We start from the raw sequence: 19707 nt of genomic DNA, 5'->3' as shown, positions 1-19707 counted from the left end.
ATATTTCTAAAGCTTCATCAGTTCTCTAAAATATAACAAATGACATTGAGTTTATAAGAAATATAGATGTTTATAGTTCATAACTTACAACTCAATATGTAGTATGTTATCGATGTTATCATATCTACTGTACACTTTACTCCTTATTTAAAGCTAACTTAACCAAAAAAGAAAAAACCAAAAAACAAAAACAAAAAACACACAAACTTTGCAGAAAATAATGTTCATATTCGTAGATATGAATATTTAAAAAATTTTAAACGAACATTTGGCTTCATTTAGATGGTTCTCCACTGAAGACCAACAAAGTTCTGATTTATTGCAATATAAGCAAACAACTTGACGCGATACCGAAAATTTTTTTAAGGGCCATGTGTCACCAAATTCCAAGGTTTGAGACAATTATGAACTTCTACAGGGGACATTGCATAATTAGTTGGACAGGTGGAATTTGTATGGCGGAAATATTTGATATATTATTTTTAATTTATGTTTTAATGAAACTTGGAATCCTTGGATTTACTCAAATCCATTCTCATTGATAACTCTTACCCCATATCCATCATCAACAGATATCTTTTCTCTAAAAGCTATGGTCATTCTATTTTGGCGCAATGTTTAAATTGTTTTAGTTTACTCCTGAAGAAGCTGTTAAATAAATGGCGAAATATTGAGTAATTAAGAAAAAAGAAAGATTTTTATTACAGACCACTTTACCCGATAATTTGAACGTATTTATAAATTATTTTTTGGTCGAAATAATCATTTGTAATATATATATATATATATATATATATATATATATATATATATATATATATGTAGGGGTATGTGTGTGATTCTCTTATTTTTATCCATTTATTCACTTTCGATCTCTTCTATTCTATGACATAATTTTAACACGCTATTAAAGATTATATTTCTGGTCCTTTTTTATATTCTATTATTTTTCATTGCAGTTATTTTACTCACGCTATTTCCTGATCTAAATAAACAATCACGGAACTGTTCCGACATTTACCACACTTGCCAACTTTCCCTCTCTACCATTCTTTGTTTTGGTGAGTTCTCAAAGTCAAAGCTGGCTTTAGTTTACCATTCAGTTAGTCCACACACAGGTACACTTAAAGCACGTCCGTGTTTTCAGTGTACTGTTTTTTTTGTTTGCGGCTCTGATTTTCTCGTGTTTCGATTTGAGTCGCGAAAAGCGATTTTGCGGTAGTTTGGCGGAAAAAGAACTATGCAGTGAAAAAAATATCGAACATTTGAATTTTAGTGTGACTAAAAACAATTTATTGGATGGTATTAAGGTAATTGTTTAAACAATGTAATATAATTTCAATTTTAGCTTAACAAAAATCGTTAAAGAAGTAAGATTTAATACCTGTACTTATATAATTAAATTGTTCTACATTATTAAAATTATTATTTATTATATTATTTATGAATTATTTTATGATTTATATGTGTTTATTATTTATTAATTATTATCATTTATTAAAATATGTCTATAGGTCTATATGGTTTTCTACTAAATTGGTGAATTACTATGTCCTCTGTCTTATGCTTTTTCTCTGTAAACACGCAGACGGTATTTGCTGAGATCTTTTTGAATCCTATCATTATTTATCGTTTTTTTAGGCTTTCACGTCTCATGTATTCACGTGCTCTATCTGTACTATGCTTCTATCAGTTTCTTCTTTGTCGTAACAACTGTCCTAGGTGCTGTTCCTGATGGATACAGCTCGGAAGAATGTAGGGACTACTATATATCATTCGCTATATTTTTTTATTTACTTTTTCTTCTAGTATTAGTTTATAAAAGTATATACAGTACTGCGCGAACTAATAGTATCATCGGCTGTTTTAACGAAAAAACAGTTTATTTAGAAAAAAATTATATTTTGACAAAACTATAAAAGTAAACGTAAGGAAATATATCCCCCTTTCGCTGCAATTACTGCTTTTACCCATTTTGGCATAGATTCTACGAGTTTCTAACAGTTTCCAGATATCCTTTCATCTCAAAACCAAACCTGAATGACCGTTTCTATCATTTTTATTTTTGTAGTTTGTCGATTTTGCGCAGTCTAGCTTGGAAATAGCCCATAATTTTTCAATGGGGTTAAGGTCAGGCGAATTACCGAACCAATCTAAAACATTAATCATCTTATTTTTGAAAAATTCCATCATTTGCTTCGACTTATGATAGGGAGCAAAGTCCTGTTGAAGAATCGCTCCTCCTTGAGGCTGCCATTTTTGTCCATCTGTGTCCAAACTCTGACCCAACACGGATTTGTATTTTTGGCTGTTCATCATGCCTTCGATTGGTACCAAAGATCCAACCCCCATGTATAAAAATCATTAATCATATAAGTAATGATCAATCACTTAAAATTAATTGCCGTATTTCATTTTGGTCTAGTTCTCTCCAAATCTGGATCAGCCTCTCTCCCACTTCCTGTAAGTTGTTTGGTTGGATCGGTGTCGCTCTTAATCACCTACCAAGGATATCCCAGAGATTTTCAATCGGATTTAAATCCGGACTATATGCTGGCCATTCCATAGTGTTAATTTCTACCTCTTCTAGATAATTTCTGACGATCTGTGCAGCGTGAGGTCTGGCATTATCTTGCATTAGTAAGAAATTTTTACCGATATAAGGAGCGAATGGTACTACATGTTTCTCCAGGAACTCCAATATTTCAGCTGTAACAGTTCCATTTTATATGACCACTAGGTCCGTACGTGCGGTCAAAGAAATACCACCCCATACCATAACGGATCCTCCACCAAAAAATGTGGTGTGCGAGATGTTACATTGAGCATATCGTTCGTTGGGTCGTGGCAACACACTAGCACGTCTGTTGTTATTGTACAAACAAAATCGGGATTCATCAGTAAATAGCACTCGTTCTCAGTCAGCCTCTAACCAATTAACGTGTTCTCTGGCAAAATCCCCCTTCGATGCTCTGCACTAATAGAAGACCTCGGGTGGCAATCCTAGGTGTTAAGTTGTATTCCCTAAGTCGCTGGCGAACAGTTTCAGTACTAATTTGTATAGCATGCACGTCTCGAAGCTGCATTTGTAGACTTCGATGTGTTACAAAACGCTGTCGAAGAGCAGAAATTCTTAAAAATCGATCTTGAATAGGTATAGTTACCCGGTTTTGTCCTTGCACTGGTCTGCGAGTATGATCCCCTGTTTCGAGGAATCTTTCTAACACCCATGAGATGGCTGTGTGGGACACATTAAACCGACGACCAATTCTTCGGTAACTCCAACCTTCTTCCGACAGTATCACTGCTTGGGCACATTCATCTTGGGTTAAATTACGTGATTGACGCTCCATAATAAACACAATTAACAATAATCAACAATTAAGCAGTAGCCGAATAAAATTCGTGAACAATTGGAAATTAGTATATTTATAGAATTAGTACATTTTTTGCTTCTTTTTGTTTTATTGCAAAAAAAACTATAGCGATAAAACACAGTCAATAAATATAGAGTGTACGAATAGCATATACAAGGGGCTTGCAAAATATAACATTACAATGGAAATTTTTATTAACGCTAATAAAATATTTTAATATTTCAAAGTAGTGCGTTAATTTCTTGGAGAAGTGTATATATATATATATATATATATATATATATATATATATATATATATATATATATATATGCTGTCACTATTTTTCCGGGTTTGACTCCGCGTTGTAAAATGCTGGTTTTCTTGAAAACCATTGTTTTGGCGACGTTTCGGCAAGGTCTCACTTGCCATTCTCAAGCCTGGTGGATCTACTTCTCGTCGTTACTCGATTAGTACTGGTCGGTTGATTAGTACTGGTATATATATATATATATATATATATATATATATATATATATATATATATATATATATATATATATATATATATATATATATATATACAGTGTGACCCATTTAGATTGGAAACACCTCTATAAAATTTGAAGTTGTTAACCGATTTTAACTAAATTTTTTTTTAATGTTATGTAATAAATGGTCTATTGCGGGACAAAATATGAAATATTTAGTTAAATTTTCAGGGCATTCTACGATACTTTTTCTTCATCGAAAATGGAGAATTTGTATTAGCGATTTTTTTATTAAAACAATTTCTACTTCACTGGATTTAGAATGGCTTCAAATAGCTATGACAAAAGTTTCATTAAGATATATTTATCAATAACAAACTTATGACATTTTAAAATTTTAAAACTCACTAAGAAAAAAACACTCTGTATTAACGTTAAAAAAAACACTCTGTATTAACAGAAACATGAAAACATAATTTTATTTTAAATCCTAGTTGCCTCTACCAATCCACCATCTAATTGCATACATTTGTCGTAGCGTTTATGAATATTTCTAATTACATTTCTTAGTTGTTGGGGAGTAATTTCTGCACATGCCTGTCGAATTCTTGCACGAAGTTCGTTTACTTGTCTTGCACGGGTTTGGTAAACTTTTTGTTTGATAACTCCCCAGAGAAAGAAGTCTAAAATTGTGAGATCTGGAGATCAGGGTGGCCAATCTATGAACTGACTACCCCGGCCTATCCAACGGTTCGGAAAATTTTCATTTAGCCATTAGCATCCCACAAGTCGGTGTTTAAAAATTCTAAAAAGTTCTGTGAGTTCAAGTGTTCTTCAAAAAAGAAAGGACCAATAACTCGCTCGTTCAGTATACCACACCAGACATTGATTTTTTGAGAATACTGGCTTTTACAGTTTATTACCCAATGGTGATTATCTGCTGTCCAATAGCGACAATTCTGTGATGCTACTACTCCATTTGTAGTGAAAGTGGCTTTGTCGGTAAACAACACGTTTTTAGAAAATTTATATTGTTTAAATATTTCCCTTGGGCCCATAAACAACATTCTAAACGTTTTGCTTCGTGGCCTTCTTGTAACGTGTGTAAGAATTTTGGTTTGAAAGGTTTAATATTATTTACCTTAGGACATCGCCGAATACCCTCTTGAGGCACATTCAAATATAAACGGGCATTCCTTAAACTGGCATTAGGGTTATTTCTGAAATGATCTAAAATGATTTGATCATTTCCTCTTCTTCTTTGTAACGGGTTATTTTTTAAAATAAGTTTTGATACTGCACCATATTCATTAAATATTCTATTTATTTTGTTTACCGTACCGCAGCTAATATTAGGACGATCCACATGTCTGTCATTAAATATTGTACAAACTTCCCTGGCACTTCTATCGTTATCTCCCAAAAGACATATAATTTCAATTTTTTCTCTCAAACTTAATCTTGCAGCCATGACACAAAATATTATTAAAAAAATTTGAAGTAAATATTGTTGCAGATATTATGCATAAATTTATGCTAGCACTGAAATTTGTATGACACAAATATGTAATGTCAAACAGTAATGTCGTTGTCATGGCAACTGAGATTTAAGTTGTAGCATGTAAAGTTAATAATGTAAGTGCGTTACTTGCATTAAATTTTTATGCTATTTTAAACATTTTTTTGTCTAGTAGTGGTTTATTATTAAAATTATTTAAAAAATAATTAGTTTTATGGTTATTTGTTGATACAGGGTGTTCTTTTTTGACTCGTAGCTTAGTGAGTTTTAAAATTATAAGTTGTCATAACTTCGTTATTAATAAATATATTTTAATGAAATTTTTATCATAGCTATTTGGAGTCACTCTAAATCCAGTGGCGTAGAAATTTTTTTAATAAAAAAATCGCTAATACAAATTCTCTATTTCCGACGAAGAAAAAGTATCGTAGACTGCACTGAAAATTTAACTAAATATTTCATATTTTGTCTTGCAATAGACCTTTTATTACATAACATTAAAAAAAAAATTTGGTTAAAATCGGTTAACAACTTCAAAATTTATAGAGGTGTTTCCAATCTAAATGGGTCACACTGTATATATATATATATATATATATATATATATATATATATATATATATATATATATTAAATCTAGAGCTAAGATTAATACTATTATAAAGGAATTAACCTCAACAGTCTTCTGGGTTAAACCGCGTTCAGCGTACTACAGTGTAGTAGTGTCTGGGGACTCGGGAGACCAAGACCTCGGAAGCCCTGAAGAAGATATTGAAAAGGATGTCGAAAGATCGGCACAATTATAATCAACGCGGTTCACCCCGGAAGACTGGTGAGGTTAATTCCTGTAATAGTATTAATCTTAGCTCTGTAGCTCCAGGTTTAATTGTACTAACCGCGGAAACCTTTCGGAACATATATATACTATCAAAAATTGTAACTTCTGTAACTAGCAAATAAATAGCCCAAATAGATAAAGATAGCTACATCATAAACAACAAAAAATCTAACAATTAAACAATAAAAAATAGCTGGAAAGAGAGAAACAAAATCAATAGAGTACATAGAGATTTAAAAAATTTACTTCTTTTTCCTCGTTATAAACAATTCAACTTGTTCATTGGCGGATTGATACCTCTATGGAAGGTTGTCACTCCATCTTTTGCGTGGTCGTCCGGTACTTCTTTTACCTACCGATTGGTACCGTCTTTATCTTTTGCAATTTGACCACACGGGTCTCTCCATTCTGCTTATGTGGTTATTCTATTATGTTTAGTGTCTATTCGTTTATACACTGTTAGTTACATTTTCTTCTACGTTCACTCGTTTTTTTATATCTTAGAGTATGTCCTGTAATTCTTTTCATTAGTCTCATCTCTGACATTTCCAGTTTTATTTGTGTTGTGACTGTATCGGGTCTTGTTTTGAATGCATATTCTGATCTTACACTGGCTTTATAAATTCTTGACTTTATCTCATTGTTAATATGTCGGTTTCGCCATATAGTGTTATTAAGGCATCCTACCAGTCTATTTGCTTTTTGTACTTGATCTCGTACTTCTTTGTCCAGGTCGCCATAGTTGGAGAGTATTTGGACAGTAATTCCAAGGTATTTTATTTATATTACTTGTTCAATACTGGTGCCATCGATTTCAATTTTACATCTGATTGGTTCTTTGCTGATTATTATTGTTTGAGTTTTTGAGTTGAGATTATCATCTTAAATTCTTTTGCTCTTATAAAATCTGTAGACTAGTTTTTGCAGACTATATTTATCTTGGGCTATCAATATTGCGTCGTCTGCGTTACATTATTTTTATTTCTTTGTTTCCCATTCTCTATCCTCGTAAATTAAAGAGCTTAGGGCTTAATGAATCCCCCTGTCTTATGTGAAAGCGTCAAATTGTGCTGGATGACTTTCTGATGATTTACAAAGCTGTTACGAACGAAACCAAAGCGAAAGATGGAGTCGCCCTGTTAATACTTAGAAATTTTTTACACCATGTACAAGAATGTAAATATATTGTTACAGTTTGATTGAAGCCAACAGGGTTGATCAGTTCCATGGTAAGGAGCTAATCTCTCGATATGCACAACCTTGCGTTTACTTCTAGATGAAAACTGGATGCGTTAGATTAGATCGTTTGTTTGCTTCAGGACAGTGTAAAGACCTTCACAGTTTCGTAGAACGTGTGGATTGTAAAATATACTGGATCACCTGTTTCGAATGTTGTATCTATGTGATACATGTCGAGCCTGGTCTTGACTTTATCACTTTGAAAGTTCAAACCTTTTACGAGAAAATTCGTAGACTTTCTTCAATTTTTCTTTTAAATTTTCGATGTACGTTAGGGATGAACATTCTCCTTCGCAGGGAGGCAATCTTCCAAAAACAATATCTTGAGGAAGCTTTATTTCTCTTTCGGTGATCATCATCGATGAAGAATAACCGGTTCCTTCATGTTCGAAACATCTAAGTACTTCGGATCACCAATCTTCTACATCTCGGCGACAATTGCTCCAGTAGAATCTGTCTCGAACCTCTTTTAATTCTTCTTGTAGTCTGTTTACTTGGAGTTGCATGTCCCATTTATATGTACTAAGAGGCATATATCATCAGCGTTATCTAGATCTTCCAGTCTGTTTGTTAATCCTCAGTAAGTTAGAGTTTGCCTTTATTAAATAGTGCAGCATGTATAGTGTAGCAGTTTTACTGTAAAGTTGGTGATAAATCTTGGATATGTTGGATATATTCTGTACATTTAAGGGTGATTTATTGCTTTCTTAATTTTTTTAAAGACTTTAGGTACTTCCGTAGCAAATATTTCTTTTACCAGTGTCGATGTTTCTTTCATGATTTTCTTCTCTCCGGCATAAGCACTTGGTAATCTAGACGCTTACAAAAGTTGAATATTGAAGAAATCAGAAAAAACGCAAAATCACTGAAAACGCAAATACTGCATATAAATCTTATAAATCAAAAAATATCTGAATGTGCCAAAATTTAAATGGAAATATGCAGGTCATACGATTCAAGCAGGACTAAAATATTGGCGATCACCGAACACACGACAGAAAAAAAAAGATAAGAAGGTGCGACGATGTTAAGCGATGTTAAGTGGAGGTCTTTGTCCAAAAATAAAATAAAAAAGGCTCGATAGAGACAAAGATGAACTGCAATCTAAGCTGTCTAGATATCGATTTTAAGTATATCGTTGAAAGATATAGATGTTGTAGCATTTGTCTTCAGTAATTCTCCTTTTCGCCATTTTTCTTATCGTAAATACGTAGTTACAATTAAGCATTATAGTTATTTGAATTTATTGTAAATATTGAATTGTAAAATGGCCAAAGCATTACAAATATACATTTCCGTCAAAATCTAGACCAATGTCATTGCCTTCTACACCATTCGGTCGGTGCGATGGGTACTACGAAATGTGTCATTATTAGAGGAAATACCTCGCATGCACTGTGAACTTTTACAATAAGCGACTATGAAATATATTCTCATAACGAGGCGTGTCCTCGGACCTTCCAAAAATGAAAAAAAAAGTGTTCTATCTCCCACGTTATCTCAATGCCCTCACTATTTAATGTATACTTACATGCAATTTATCAAATTCGGACGTAGTGGGTCATGAAATTATTCTATAATTACAACCATTGATGGATAACAAAGTAGAAGTGTTACGTCTTCGAAAAATGAAGTAAAAGTTGGAAATATTCTCAACCACAACAATTAGAGAAAGTGACATAACATTATGGTTAATTTATTGTTAAGATATTAATTATCTGCGCTTCTGTTGTACATTTGCAGATGAATTTGTTATAATTATTGCGTAATAGTTTTATTTTTTCTTGTATATAACATGATGAAAGTGTTGGATAATGTGTTACTATGAGTATAAGTGTATTCTTGTTATTCCAATATAAAAATATAATTAAAATGTATGCAGATTAATATTGGAAAATCTTCAATGCAAGAATTATCTATCAAATTTTTGCTTCGTGGAAGGATACGCTTTAAACGTAATTTGGACATTTTCAAATAATTGAGTGTCAATGGTCTTGTCTCCCTGATTTTACAGGTCTGCAAAAAAATTGAAAAGCTGTATGAACTCAATTGTGCCGTAACATGTCAACTTTTTTCAAATTTTTTTTGCAATCTGTTCTGTTTGGACAATAATCAAATTTGATAATTCAAACAGAGAAATTAACATGAGCGAAGAATACCTGCCAGTGCTGGTACCTTCCTTATTAAATTTAACTAAAATATATATTTACAAAAAATGTTCTTATATTCTAAATAATGTAATTAAGAAATCTAGGTTTCTAGTAAGTTCAAGGGTTTGTGTCTCTAAAGTCTTCTTACTTCCCTGCTGTTGTCCAGTAGGTTGACCGCACTTGAATTTGGGTGAATTTTTAACCGGTTTAAATGCCTATCACTACACTTTTTTATTTCTTCGTGCACAATACTCACTGAGAGATCACGATGTATGACTTCATTAGGGAGGTAGTATGGTGCATTAACAATCTGCCTAAGGACCTTCAATTGGAACCTCTGCAGGATTTCAATATTGGATTCTCTTGCATACCCCCACAGTTGAATGCCATAGGTCCAGATGGGTTTTAGAATTACTTTGTACACTAGTAATATATTTTCTAGTGATAATTTAGATCTTCTACCAAGTAGCCAGTAATTGTCTTAATTTTGTATATAAGTTGTTTTCGTTTATTGCAGATGTGGTTTCTCCAAGTTAGTCGTCTATCAAGATGAATACCAAGGTATTTTGCCATATATCTTGATCGTTTAGTTGTACAGGTGGACATTTCAGACGTTTAGTTGTAAAAGTTACATGGTTTGATTTACTTTCATTAACCTTGATTAGCCATTTTCTTTATCATATCTGAATGGTGTTTAAGTGGACTTGTAACCTTCTAGATGCTTCGATCGAATTTGTGTGCTACGTAGAGGATGAGGGTGTCGTCAGCAAATGTTGCCAAGGAACACTGACCAGAAGTGAGTAGGTCGTCCGTGTATAATAGATATAATAATGGACCAATCACACTACCTTGAGGTACACACGAGTTCATAGGTCTCAATACTGTTACTAGCGTACCGTATTTTATCTGGAAATATCTGTCTGTTTTGTAGAATTAAAATATCCTATAGTATTCAGATGGTACTTAGTTGTTATTTAATTTTATACAGCAAGCCTGTATGCCACACTTTATCAAAACCTTGCGTGATGTCCAAGAAAACTGCAGAACAATAGCGCTTTTCCTCCTAATCCTGGTTTATGATATTAACTCTGTATCAGGTCAACTGTAACGTGTTTTTGTCGAAAACCAAATTGGTAGTTAGGAACTAAGCAGTTTTCTTCTAGGAAAGAACTCAATTTCTTTATTATTAGTTTTTTAAGATTAACAAGAATTGGTAATAAACTAATGGGTCTATATGAAGTTACGGATTTTAAAGGTTTGCCTATTTTATGGATTAAAATAACTTGAGTCACTTTCCATTGTGAAGGAAAATATCCTAATCTTAATACCGCGCTGTAGATTTGTGTTAATAAGATGATGGCATTTTGTGGTAATTGACTTTTTCACAAATGGATTATTTGTTTTGTTACTGAAAAGGATATAAGTTCTACATCTAAACATATGTGACGTCATGTTTAATATTTGAAAGATTTATATTTTCCCCTTCGTACATTTTGGCTTATAAATAATATCTGGAATCTCCCTCTGTAGCAATCAGAAGCTAAAGTATTGGTGATTAGCACAACCGATGAAAATAGTCGCATTTACCTAAATAAGACTCAATAAGAACAATTTCACAAATTCAGATACTTAGAAGTAGTACTAAATGATAAGTGGGATCTAGATATCGAAATAAAAACACGAATAGAACAGGCTAGGAGCAAGTACAATAAATGAAAGCAAATTATTTAAAAATGAAAACTAAGCTTAGACATCCGAATTAGAGTTATTAAATGCTATGTTTGGTCAGTCCTTCTATATGGAATTAAAGCCTGGACATTCAAATTAAGTACCATCAGACGGTTAGAAGCCTTTGAGAGGTGGTTTTACCGAAGAATGCTCAGAATATCATGGACACAACACATTATGAATCGAATACTATTAAACACCATAAATAGATAGTTAGAACTTATAACAACGATTAAAAAAAGAAAGACATCGTACTTACGAAATATAATGAGAAATATAACCTGTTACGAATAATAATTGAACGAAAAATAGAGGGTCGAAGAGGAGTAGGCAGAGGGGCCATGTCATCTCTCCGCAATATCAGAGCTTACACGATGGGCATTAACGTTTAACAATTACTAAGAGTGGTGCAGAAGAAAGAACATTTCGATGTAGTGATCGCAAACCTCCAGCAATATGAGAGCATCAGAAGAATAATAAGAAAAAATCGGAAGTAGTCTGCTATCGTGTTGTACTCTTTATTTTTCTTGTGAAACGCTAGCCATATTCTTTACTGACAGCCGCAAAATTCTCTAGAAAATAATCTAGGTAGAACTGGAGAAAATGTATCTTTAGGCTTATGTGACAACCCAAGTCGTAAAAAGACTTGGCATTCTTTTGACCATATTTTTGTAATCACATTCTTCATTGTTACTCAAAAATTTATCTACGGCATCCTTAAATGCAAACCATCTTTGTCGCTGGAGATTTATCATGGTGTTAGAATCTTTTGATGCGCAGAAAGTCTTCTGACAGCTGGCCCAATAAATATATGTTCAATTTCGCCTTCGACTAACAAGGAAACTTTTTAACCAAATATTCTTCGTCTTTTGCCCAACTCTTTCATAACAACTCCTCATAAGATCTAGCACTTTCTATGAAGGAGAGGAAGGAGAATTTTTTTTGGTGCTACTAAGTGTTCTTGCAGAATATGGTCTAACCGTCAGTATCCTTTGCTGTCAATTCTCCATTGACCAGTGATTTTTTTGGTCTCGGCTGTCCCATAGAAATAAAAAAAGGACATTTGATATAACCAGTTTGTTACAACAGTAGCATACAGAACGGTGCTCTTCTTCGGAAAATAGTATTTCCCATATATATTGGTATTATGGACAAGCAGAATCTGATCTATCCTATCCTCGACATGTACGTATCGCTAAACCAGTATGAAAGTTCGAGAACTATACCAAAAGTTTAATTTCTGCTTATAGTAAAAGAATTGTACGTTCCATAATTTATGTTTTTGTTATCATAAAGTTGCTGCTCAATATATTACAAGACCGCTTACTGATGATTAGAATTTTTCAATATAGCATTTGATGCACTGGATTTTAGAGAGCTTGGTCTAACGGACATTTACGCTACACAATATTTAGATACCGTAAAAAAATACCAAGAAACCAAACGTTAAGAAATGTAGCGATTGTAGACTCATTAGTTTAATGAGCCATGCCGTTAAAATACTGTTGCATATTCTTCTAAATCGAATTAACAACAAGTGCGAAGAAATAATTAGTCAAGAGCAGTTCGGGTTCCGGAGATGCCTTGGAACTAGAGAAGCACTATTTACTATGCAAACACTCCTTCAACGATGTTGGGAGGTAAGAAAACCCGTATATATGTGCCTTATTGATTTTGAAAAGGCATTTGATCGCGTTCAGCATACCAGACTAATTACCGCCTTGCAGAGCATCCAACTAGATGAGAAAGACATCAAACTTATTGCCAAACTTTACTGGAACCAAACAGCCATTATTAATACCAACAACAGAGAATCAAAGCCAATCAGTATTGAACGAGGCGTAAGACAGGGCTGTGTACTGTCTCCCAACCTCTTTAACGTGTATTCTGCGAATCTATTTAGGGAAGCTTTAAAAGATCAAAAAGGAATTATCATAGGAGGAGAAATAATTAACAATATACGGTACGCCGACGATACTGTGATTCTAGCTGAAAACATCGACGATCTGCAGGAGCTAATCAATAGAGTTGACATGGAATGCACAAATTGGGGACTGTCGATAAATATCGATAAAACTAAATACATGGTGACCAGTAAAGTGGATATCGGCGCAACCAAACTGATATTAAACCAACAACCGCTGCAGAGAGTTCAGAGATTCAAATACCTTGGATGTTGGATTACCCAAAATCTGGATCCATCCTTCGAAATTCGATGTAGAATTGAACAGGCAAGAAACTCATTTCAAAACTTCAAGCCTCTATTATCCAATAACTCATTAAATTTGGAAATCCGTGAAAAGTTTACAAGATGTTACGTGTGGTCTGTACTTTTGAATGGATGTGAAACTTGGACTTTAAACGCCGATATCATGAATAAGATCGAGGCGTTTGAGATGTGGTTGTATCGAAGGATACTAAAAATTCCATGGACTAGCAGAACCAGAAACGAAGAAGTTCTTCGAAGAATGGGACATCAACGAACTCTATTAAATATTATTAAGAGGCGTAAACTAGAATATCTTGGACGTATAATCAGAGGACCAAGATATGAGTTCCTTCGGCTAATTCTCAACGGTAAAATCGAAGGAAAGAAATGGATAGGACGGAAGAAACTCTCTTGGTTGAGGAATTTGCGGCAGTGGACAGGTTTAACAGCGGACCAATTGCTACACGTAGCGCAAGACCGAGATCAGTATAACAATATTATAAGCATGGTAGTCGCCGACGTTCCGTAGGGATATGGCACTCTAAGAAGAAGAAGTAAAAAAATAAAAGTTCTGAAAAGCCACAAGTGGTGTTACTATTCTGCTTAACAATGGTCGACCTCATGTCGCTCTTACAGTTTAAGATCTGCTTGCACATATAAAGTGGAAAGTCTTAAAACATCCACCTTGCAGTCCCGACCCTATCACTGAGTTTAGTGATTAATAAAATAAACTTATTAAAATGGCATCGGTTAATTTAGTCGCATTCTATGCCATAGAAATAAGCAAAAAAGGACCCTGTTTATGACACTGAAGAGGCCAGGAAAACGACAGTTGTTTTCAGTAGTATGGACATCTATATCAAGAATCTATATGTTTCCTGAAGTCGGTTTTTTGGACTTAATTAAATATTAACAAATAAAGGTCAAAAAATGGTAAATTTTCTTCTTTTTTTTTTCGTCTAACAGCAAAAAGTTAAACATTTCAAGAAATTTGAGAGTAAGAAAATGTTATATAAAAATCTTCAAAATGACGTTTTTTAAATGTTTCTATCCTTATGTGTTGTTTAGAAACTTGCCAAATAAGCCAAAAATTTTGGTTTTTATAAATGTTAGACTTTTTTAAAAATAAACTTTTAACCTTTATATTACATACAGTGTTGGGCCTTGTGGTGCTTAAAATATGATCAAAATTGCAAGTCGATACATAGCTTAAAGGGTATTTAATTTGTTTATCCAATTTTTTTACAATATAAGTATATATAAGTAAGTTACTATAACTATGCAATTATAGTAATTATACGGGTAGCTTCTAAAAAAAAAAGATATTAATATATTAATATTATTTAAAAAAAAAACAAAGATAAATAATTTTAAATATTGCAAAATAATTTTGCAAAAACGTCGATTTTTTTTGCCTAAAAACAATTAGAATAACTTTTTAACCATTTCCTGCAAGAAAATTATTTCTTCATATTTAGGCATTTTTTACAAATTTAAAAGAAACAAAAGTTGACCTAGGATAATTTGGGATGAAGTTAGTGCCATTTTTTTTTAAATTGATAGTGGCTTTGTTATAACAATTATTAAGAACATACTTTAAAGATTTATTGTGCAAAATTCGAAAAAGATTGCATTTTAATGGAATCGTTCGCAAAGCTTCAAAAACGTGGTCCTCAAAATCGGCGGCCTTTAAAACTCTTTAAAATTTCGACGTTTCTTTTTTTAATTTGTATGTACTTTTTGCGTACATTACGAAAATGTATTACTTAAATAATAAGATGGTTAAATAAACCATCAACCAGGCAATTTTTACTGTAACACAAATATTTATGATTAATATGTACTTCTTCAATAAACTTCGCAAATAATTTATTTATAATAAATTTTATGAAAAAAAACGAATTATTCTATTCAAGTATTTCTAAGAATACTCTTGGTTTATGTAAACTAGGTTTTATTTCTTGCTAAACATGCTAGGCGGGTGACTTTTGTCAAATACGGTCGATTTCATACCGACATGCTGAAACTTGTTTTAATCTATATTATTATGATGTGCTGAAAAGTTTACCGAAAATTTTCCATGGCAACCTATTTATAAATAACAATTTTTAAACAAATTATAAAAAATTGCTTTTTTTACTTCTTCTTCTTCTTCTACGGCACTACAGCCCAAAATGAGCCTTGGCCTCTTTTATTTTTTGCCTCCACCCTTGTCTGTCTGTGGCTGCTCTTCTCCATACACGGACTCCTAAAAGTGCTTGTGCGTCGCTGCTTACTGTGTCTTCCCAGCGCTTTCTTGGCTTTCCAACTGGTCTCTTTCCCTGCATTCTGGCGTTCAGTGCTCGTTTTGGTAGCCTATCCTCTCCCATTCGTATCACATGTCCGGCCCATTGCAATCTTTGTATTCTAATGAAGTCTGACAGGGGTGTTTCCTTATACAGTTGATAGAGCTCGTTGTTATATCGAATTCTGAAGATTCCGTTTTCCCTCATAGGTCCTAGTATTCTCCTCAGTACTTTTCTTTCGAATGTGTCGAGTTTGTTTTTGGATGTTTCTTTCAGGACCCATGCTTCGCTGCCATAACATGCTATTGGCCGAATTAAAGTTTTATAGATTCTCATCTTTGTATTTCGGTGGACACTTTTAGACCGAAATATATGGGAGAGGGCAAAATAAGCTTTGTTTGCCTGCGTTATCCTTTTTCGTATTTCTCCATCCTCTGCTCCATCGGCATATATTTCTACTCCCAGGTATGTAAACTTTCCAACCGTTTCAATGTCATCTTCATGCATAATGTTTTGTGGGATTATATTTCTTCTCGTATGTCTTTTTTTACTTCTACCTATACTAAATACTAAAACCTATACTTAATTCTAAAACTTTTTTTAACACGTTGAGTTATATCAAGACGAAAGTTATTTTTATGATTTTTATGTAAAACGCTTACTTTAAACGATTGCAAATCATCATCAGCATCATCAAGGCTTTTCATTCCGGGTGGGATATTTGCCGCTTTTACTTAGAACTCCTTGATTCACTTATTGCGGTAAATCACTCCGCATTCCACTTGTATGCTGTCATAGTTTGTTGTATGACTTGGCTTTCGTTACAATTTTCTTTTACTCATTTCGATATGTGCATAGTTCCCTCCAGTTTCTCACTTCCAGAATTTTGATATCTCTCATGACCTGATTCTCCCATCTGTCTCTTGCTCTTTCAGTTGCTGGTTTCCATCTAGTGATCTTCTTAACCAATAGGTCGTTTTTTCTTCTCACTATGTGTCCCAGCTATCTCAGCCTCTGTGCTTTAATAAATCTAACTATATCTTTTCCCTTCATTATGTCTCTTAGTTCATGCTTCATTCTTCTTCTCATTTCTCCGTTGTCCATTCTTATCGGGCCCATAATCCGTATGAGGATTTTCCTTTCGAAAAAATTGTAAATAAACAACTCAAATAGCCGAAAAAAATCCAATTTTATCGTTTTTCGAGGCCATTTTTAAATAGGTTGAACATCAGATGTAAAAAAATACAAGATTTAGTCAAGTCGTTTAAAAAAGCTCAATTTCATTTTGATTTTATATTGCAAAATTCAGTTTAATAAATTTAAACAAATTGATATACCGTTGCGGTTGGGAATATATAGACTTGACGAACATCTAAACTGTAATGTTTGAAACACATTGTTTATTTCTTACCTACAATTTTAATCTTATTTTAATCGGACGAATATAATGCTGTAAGATTAAAGTAAAAAGTTTACCCAAAGTTAACCATGGGAAACCGCTTGATATATAAAAAAAGAATAAATATTTCAAATAAAAATGAAATTTTTTATTTGTTGAATAATTGTGAAATAAAGAGCTTCCCGTGGTAAACTTTTTACTGTAATGTTGTAGCATCATATTTATTCTTTCGATTAAAATAAGATTTAGATTACAGGTAAAAAATAAACAATATGTTTTGAACGTTAAAATTTAGATGTTCGTCTAGCGTCTAGCATCCCGAAACGCTGCGGTATATCAATTTGTTTATGGATATTTTAAACTGACTTATGTCACATAAAATCAAATTGGACTTTGTGCTCATTTTAAACCTAATTTGTCAACTTTCACCTCATATTTTTTGTTTTTTAAATTCGATGTCTAAGCTATTGACAAATGTCCTCTAAAAACGTTAAAATCGGCATTTTTCAGCATTTTTCATTCTTTATTTGCATTTTACGTTTAAAGTATTTTACGAAAAAAAAAACACAAAAATAAATTTGGTGTTAGAGTAAATCAAATTATTAAAAATTAATTAAGTAATTTTAAAGCAAAATAATTTTTTTATAATTTGTTTAAAAAGTGTTAAATAAATAAATAATAATAAATAAGGTTGCCATGGAAAATTTTCCATTGAGATTGTAACGATAAGAATAGAATAGATAACGAAGAGAATTGAAGTAATATTGTAAAAATAATACCTCACTTAACCATGGGTGCTTATCGTCTTTGACTTGCCTAGCTCAGTATCTCAAGTGTGAGTTCGTCTTGTCTTAAACTAGGGATTGCACCTGAGCTCTTAGCTGATAGCAAATAAAACAAATTTTAACCAAACATATTTATTAAAAAAAAATAAGAAACAATAATTAACCCCGCCAAAGCTTAACAATAATTAGTGAGGATAATGGTATCGATGAGCTGCTTATGGTATCGATGAGCTGCTTGTGTGCCCTCCCAATTAAATGTTATGTCCTCTGAGGAGCTGCAATTGTAATATGTGGATATGGCCTCCTGATTAAGTGGTTAATAAATTCTTGAATATGGTATATTAATAAAGCCGCCAATAGTCTTGAAGAATATGATCAATAAATTCTTCAATATGGTCAATAAATTCTTCAAAATGGTCAATAAATTCTTCAAAATGGTCAATAAACTAAAAATACAACAACAACTGCTATTAGAGACACATCAAAAGGGGTTTAACTTTTCCACTTCTAACACTTCCACTTGACATTGATGGGTACTAACTGATTTTTCATACCATCTTTTTATCAGTTAGCCCAAGACTCCAGAACAGATCAGAGGTAATGTAAGTCGATAAAACCTCACCAGCTACAGGGGGTCATGTAAGATGCCCCCATTTTCAGTTTTTAATAATCAACAAGTTAAGTCTATTGCATTTACCTTGATAAATACCATGAGGATTATATTTTAATACGGATGTCCTTCCAATGTTTTTTATGTGGCCATACAATGTTTTTAACAACTTTTTATTAAACTGATGATGGAATGATTTAATTCCGAGAAGATCTTCTTAAAATAAAAAATTTAAGCTTGTAATAAGCATTTTTTATACCTTAATACACACGAACACCATATACCTTAATACACACGAACACCACGTGCTTTGGGTTTAACTTTCTTGCCATTTTACAAAATTACAATTAAACGAATAGCGAATGGCAAGGATAAAATGAAATATAATTATTATTACTTAAAAAAAAGAGGTTAAATCTTTGTAAATGGGTATATTTAAAATACCCTTAAAAGGGCTACATCAAAAACACGAACGTTTTCGGAACAACAGTTCCATCATCAGGTTAAAAATACAGGTTAACATGCCTGAGCCACCAAAATATTAGGGTAAAAACCCTTTAAAATATATAAAGTTACCAAAGATTGTACATAATGTTATTATTATTATTTGATGTTTAATATTTTAATTAAATTTTACTTCAGGTAACATACACCCATGCTTTAAGTGAGTTCCAGCGTCCGGAGAGTAAACCTCTTCAAACGGACTTCAGCTGGTAACTGCTAAAATCTGAAAAAAAATTGTTTAAACAAATTAGATGGTTTATTCAACAATTTAATTATTTCAATAATACATAAACGGAATGTACCCAAAAAGTGCATACAAAAAAGAAACGTCGAAATCCATAAACAAGAACCAGATATCCTCCTCCCCCCCATCTCATTTTTTTTATATTATCGATATAATAAATCTTCTTCTTTCAGAATCTACACGTATAATTAGTATAACTACATAATTTTCTGACATATTGTTGGAAAAAATTTAATTTGGGATAAATTAAGTAACTTTTAAACTATTTGACCGATCAACTTGAAATTTTGACATATTTTAAGTATCACAAGACCCAACATTTGATTTAATATAAAGGTTATGATTTTATT

The 19707-nt window shown here is 32.6% G+C and overlaps 1 protein-coding gene across 1 annotated transcript in view; it reads left to right on the top strand.

Annotated features, from left to right (window-relative positions):
• The first annotated feature begins 1119 nt into the window (after positions 1 to 1119).
• The window catches only part of Cad88C (cadherin 88C), a 96930-nt gene continuing 78342 nt past the window's right edge, over positions 1120 to 19707 (top strand). Inside the window, exon 1 of the mRNA XM_072539502.1 lies at positions 1120 to 1310. The gene's annotated coding sequence lies outside the window, so the exon portion shown is untranslated. The remainder of the gene's footprint in view (positions 1311 to 19707) is intronic.

This window comes from Diabrotica undecimpunctata, chromosome 1, assembly GCF_040954645.1.
Source record: "Diabrotica undecimpunctata isolate CICGRU chromosome 1, icDiaUnde3, whole genome shotgun sequence".
Classification (NCBI taxonomy): Eukaryota; Metazoa; Arthropoda; class Insecta; order Coleoptera; family Chrysomelidae; genus Diabrotica; species Diabrotica undecimpunctata.
This window is presented reverse-complemented; position numbering and strand designations above follow the sequence as displayed.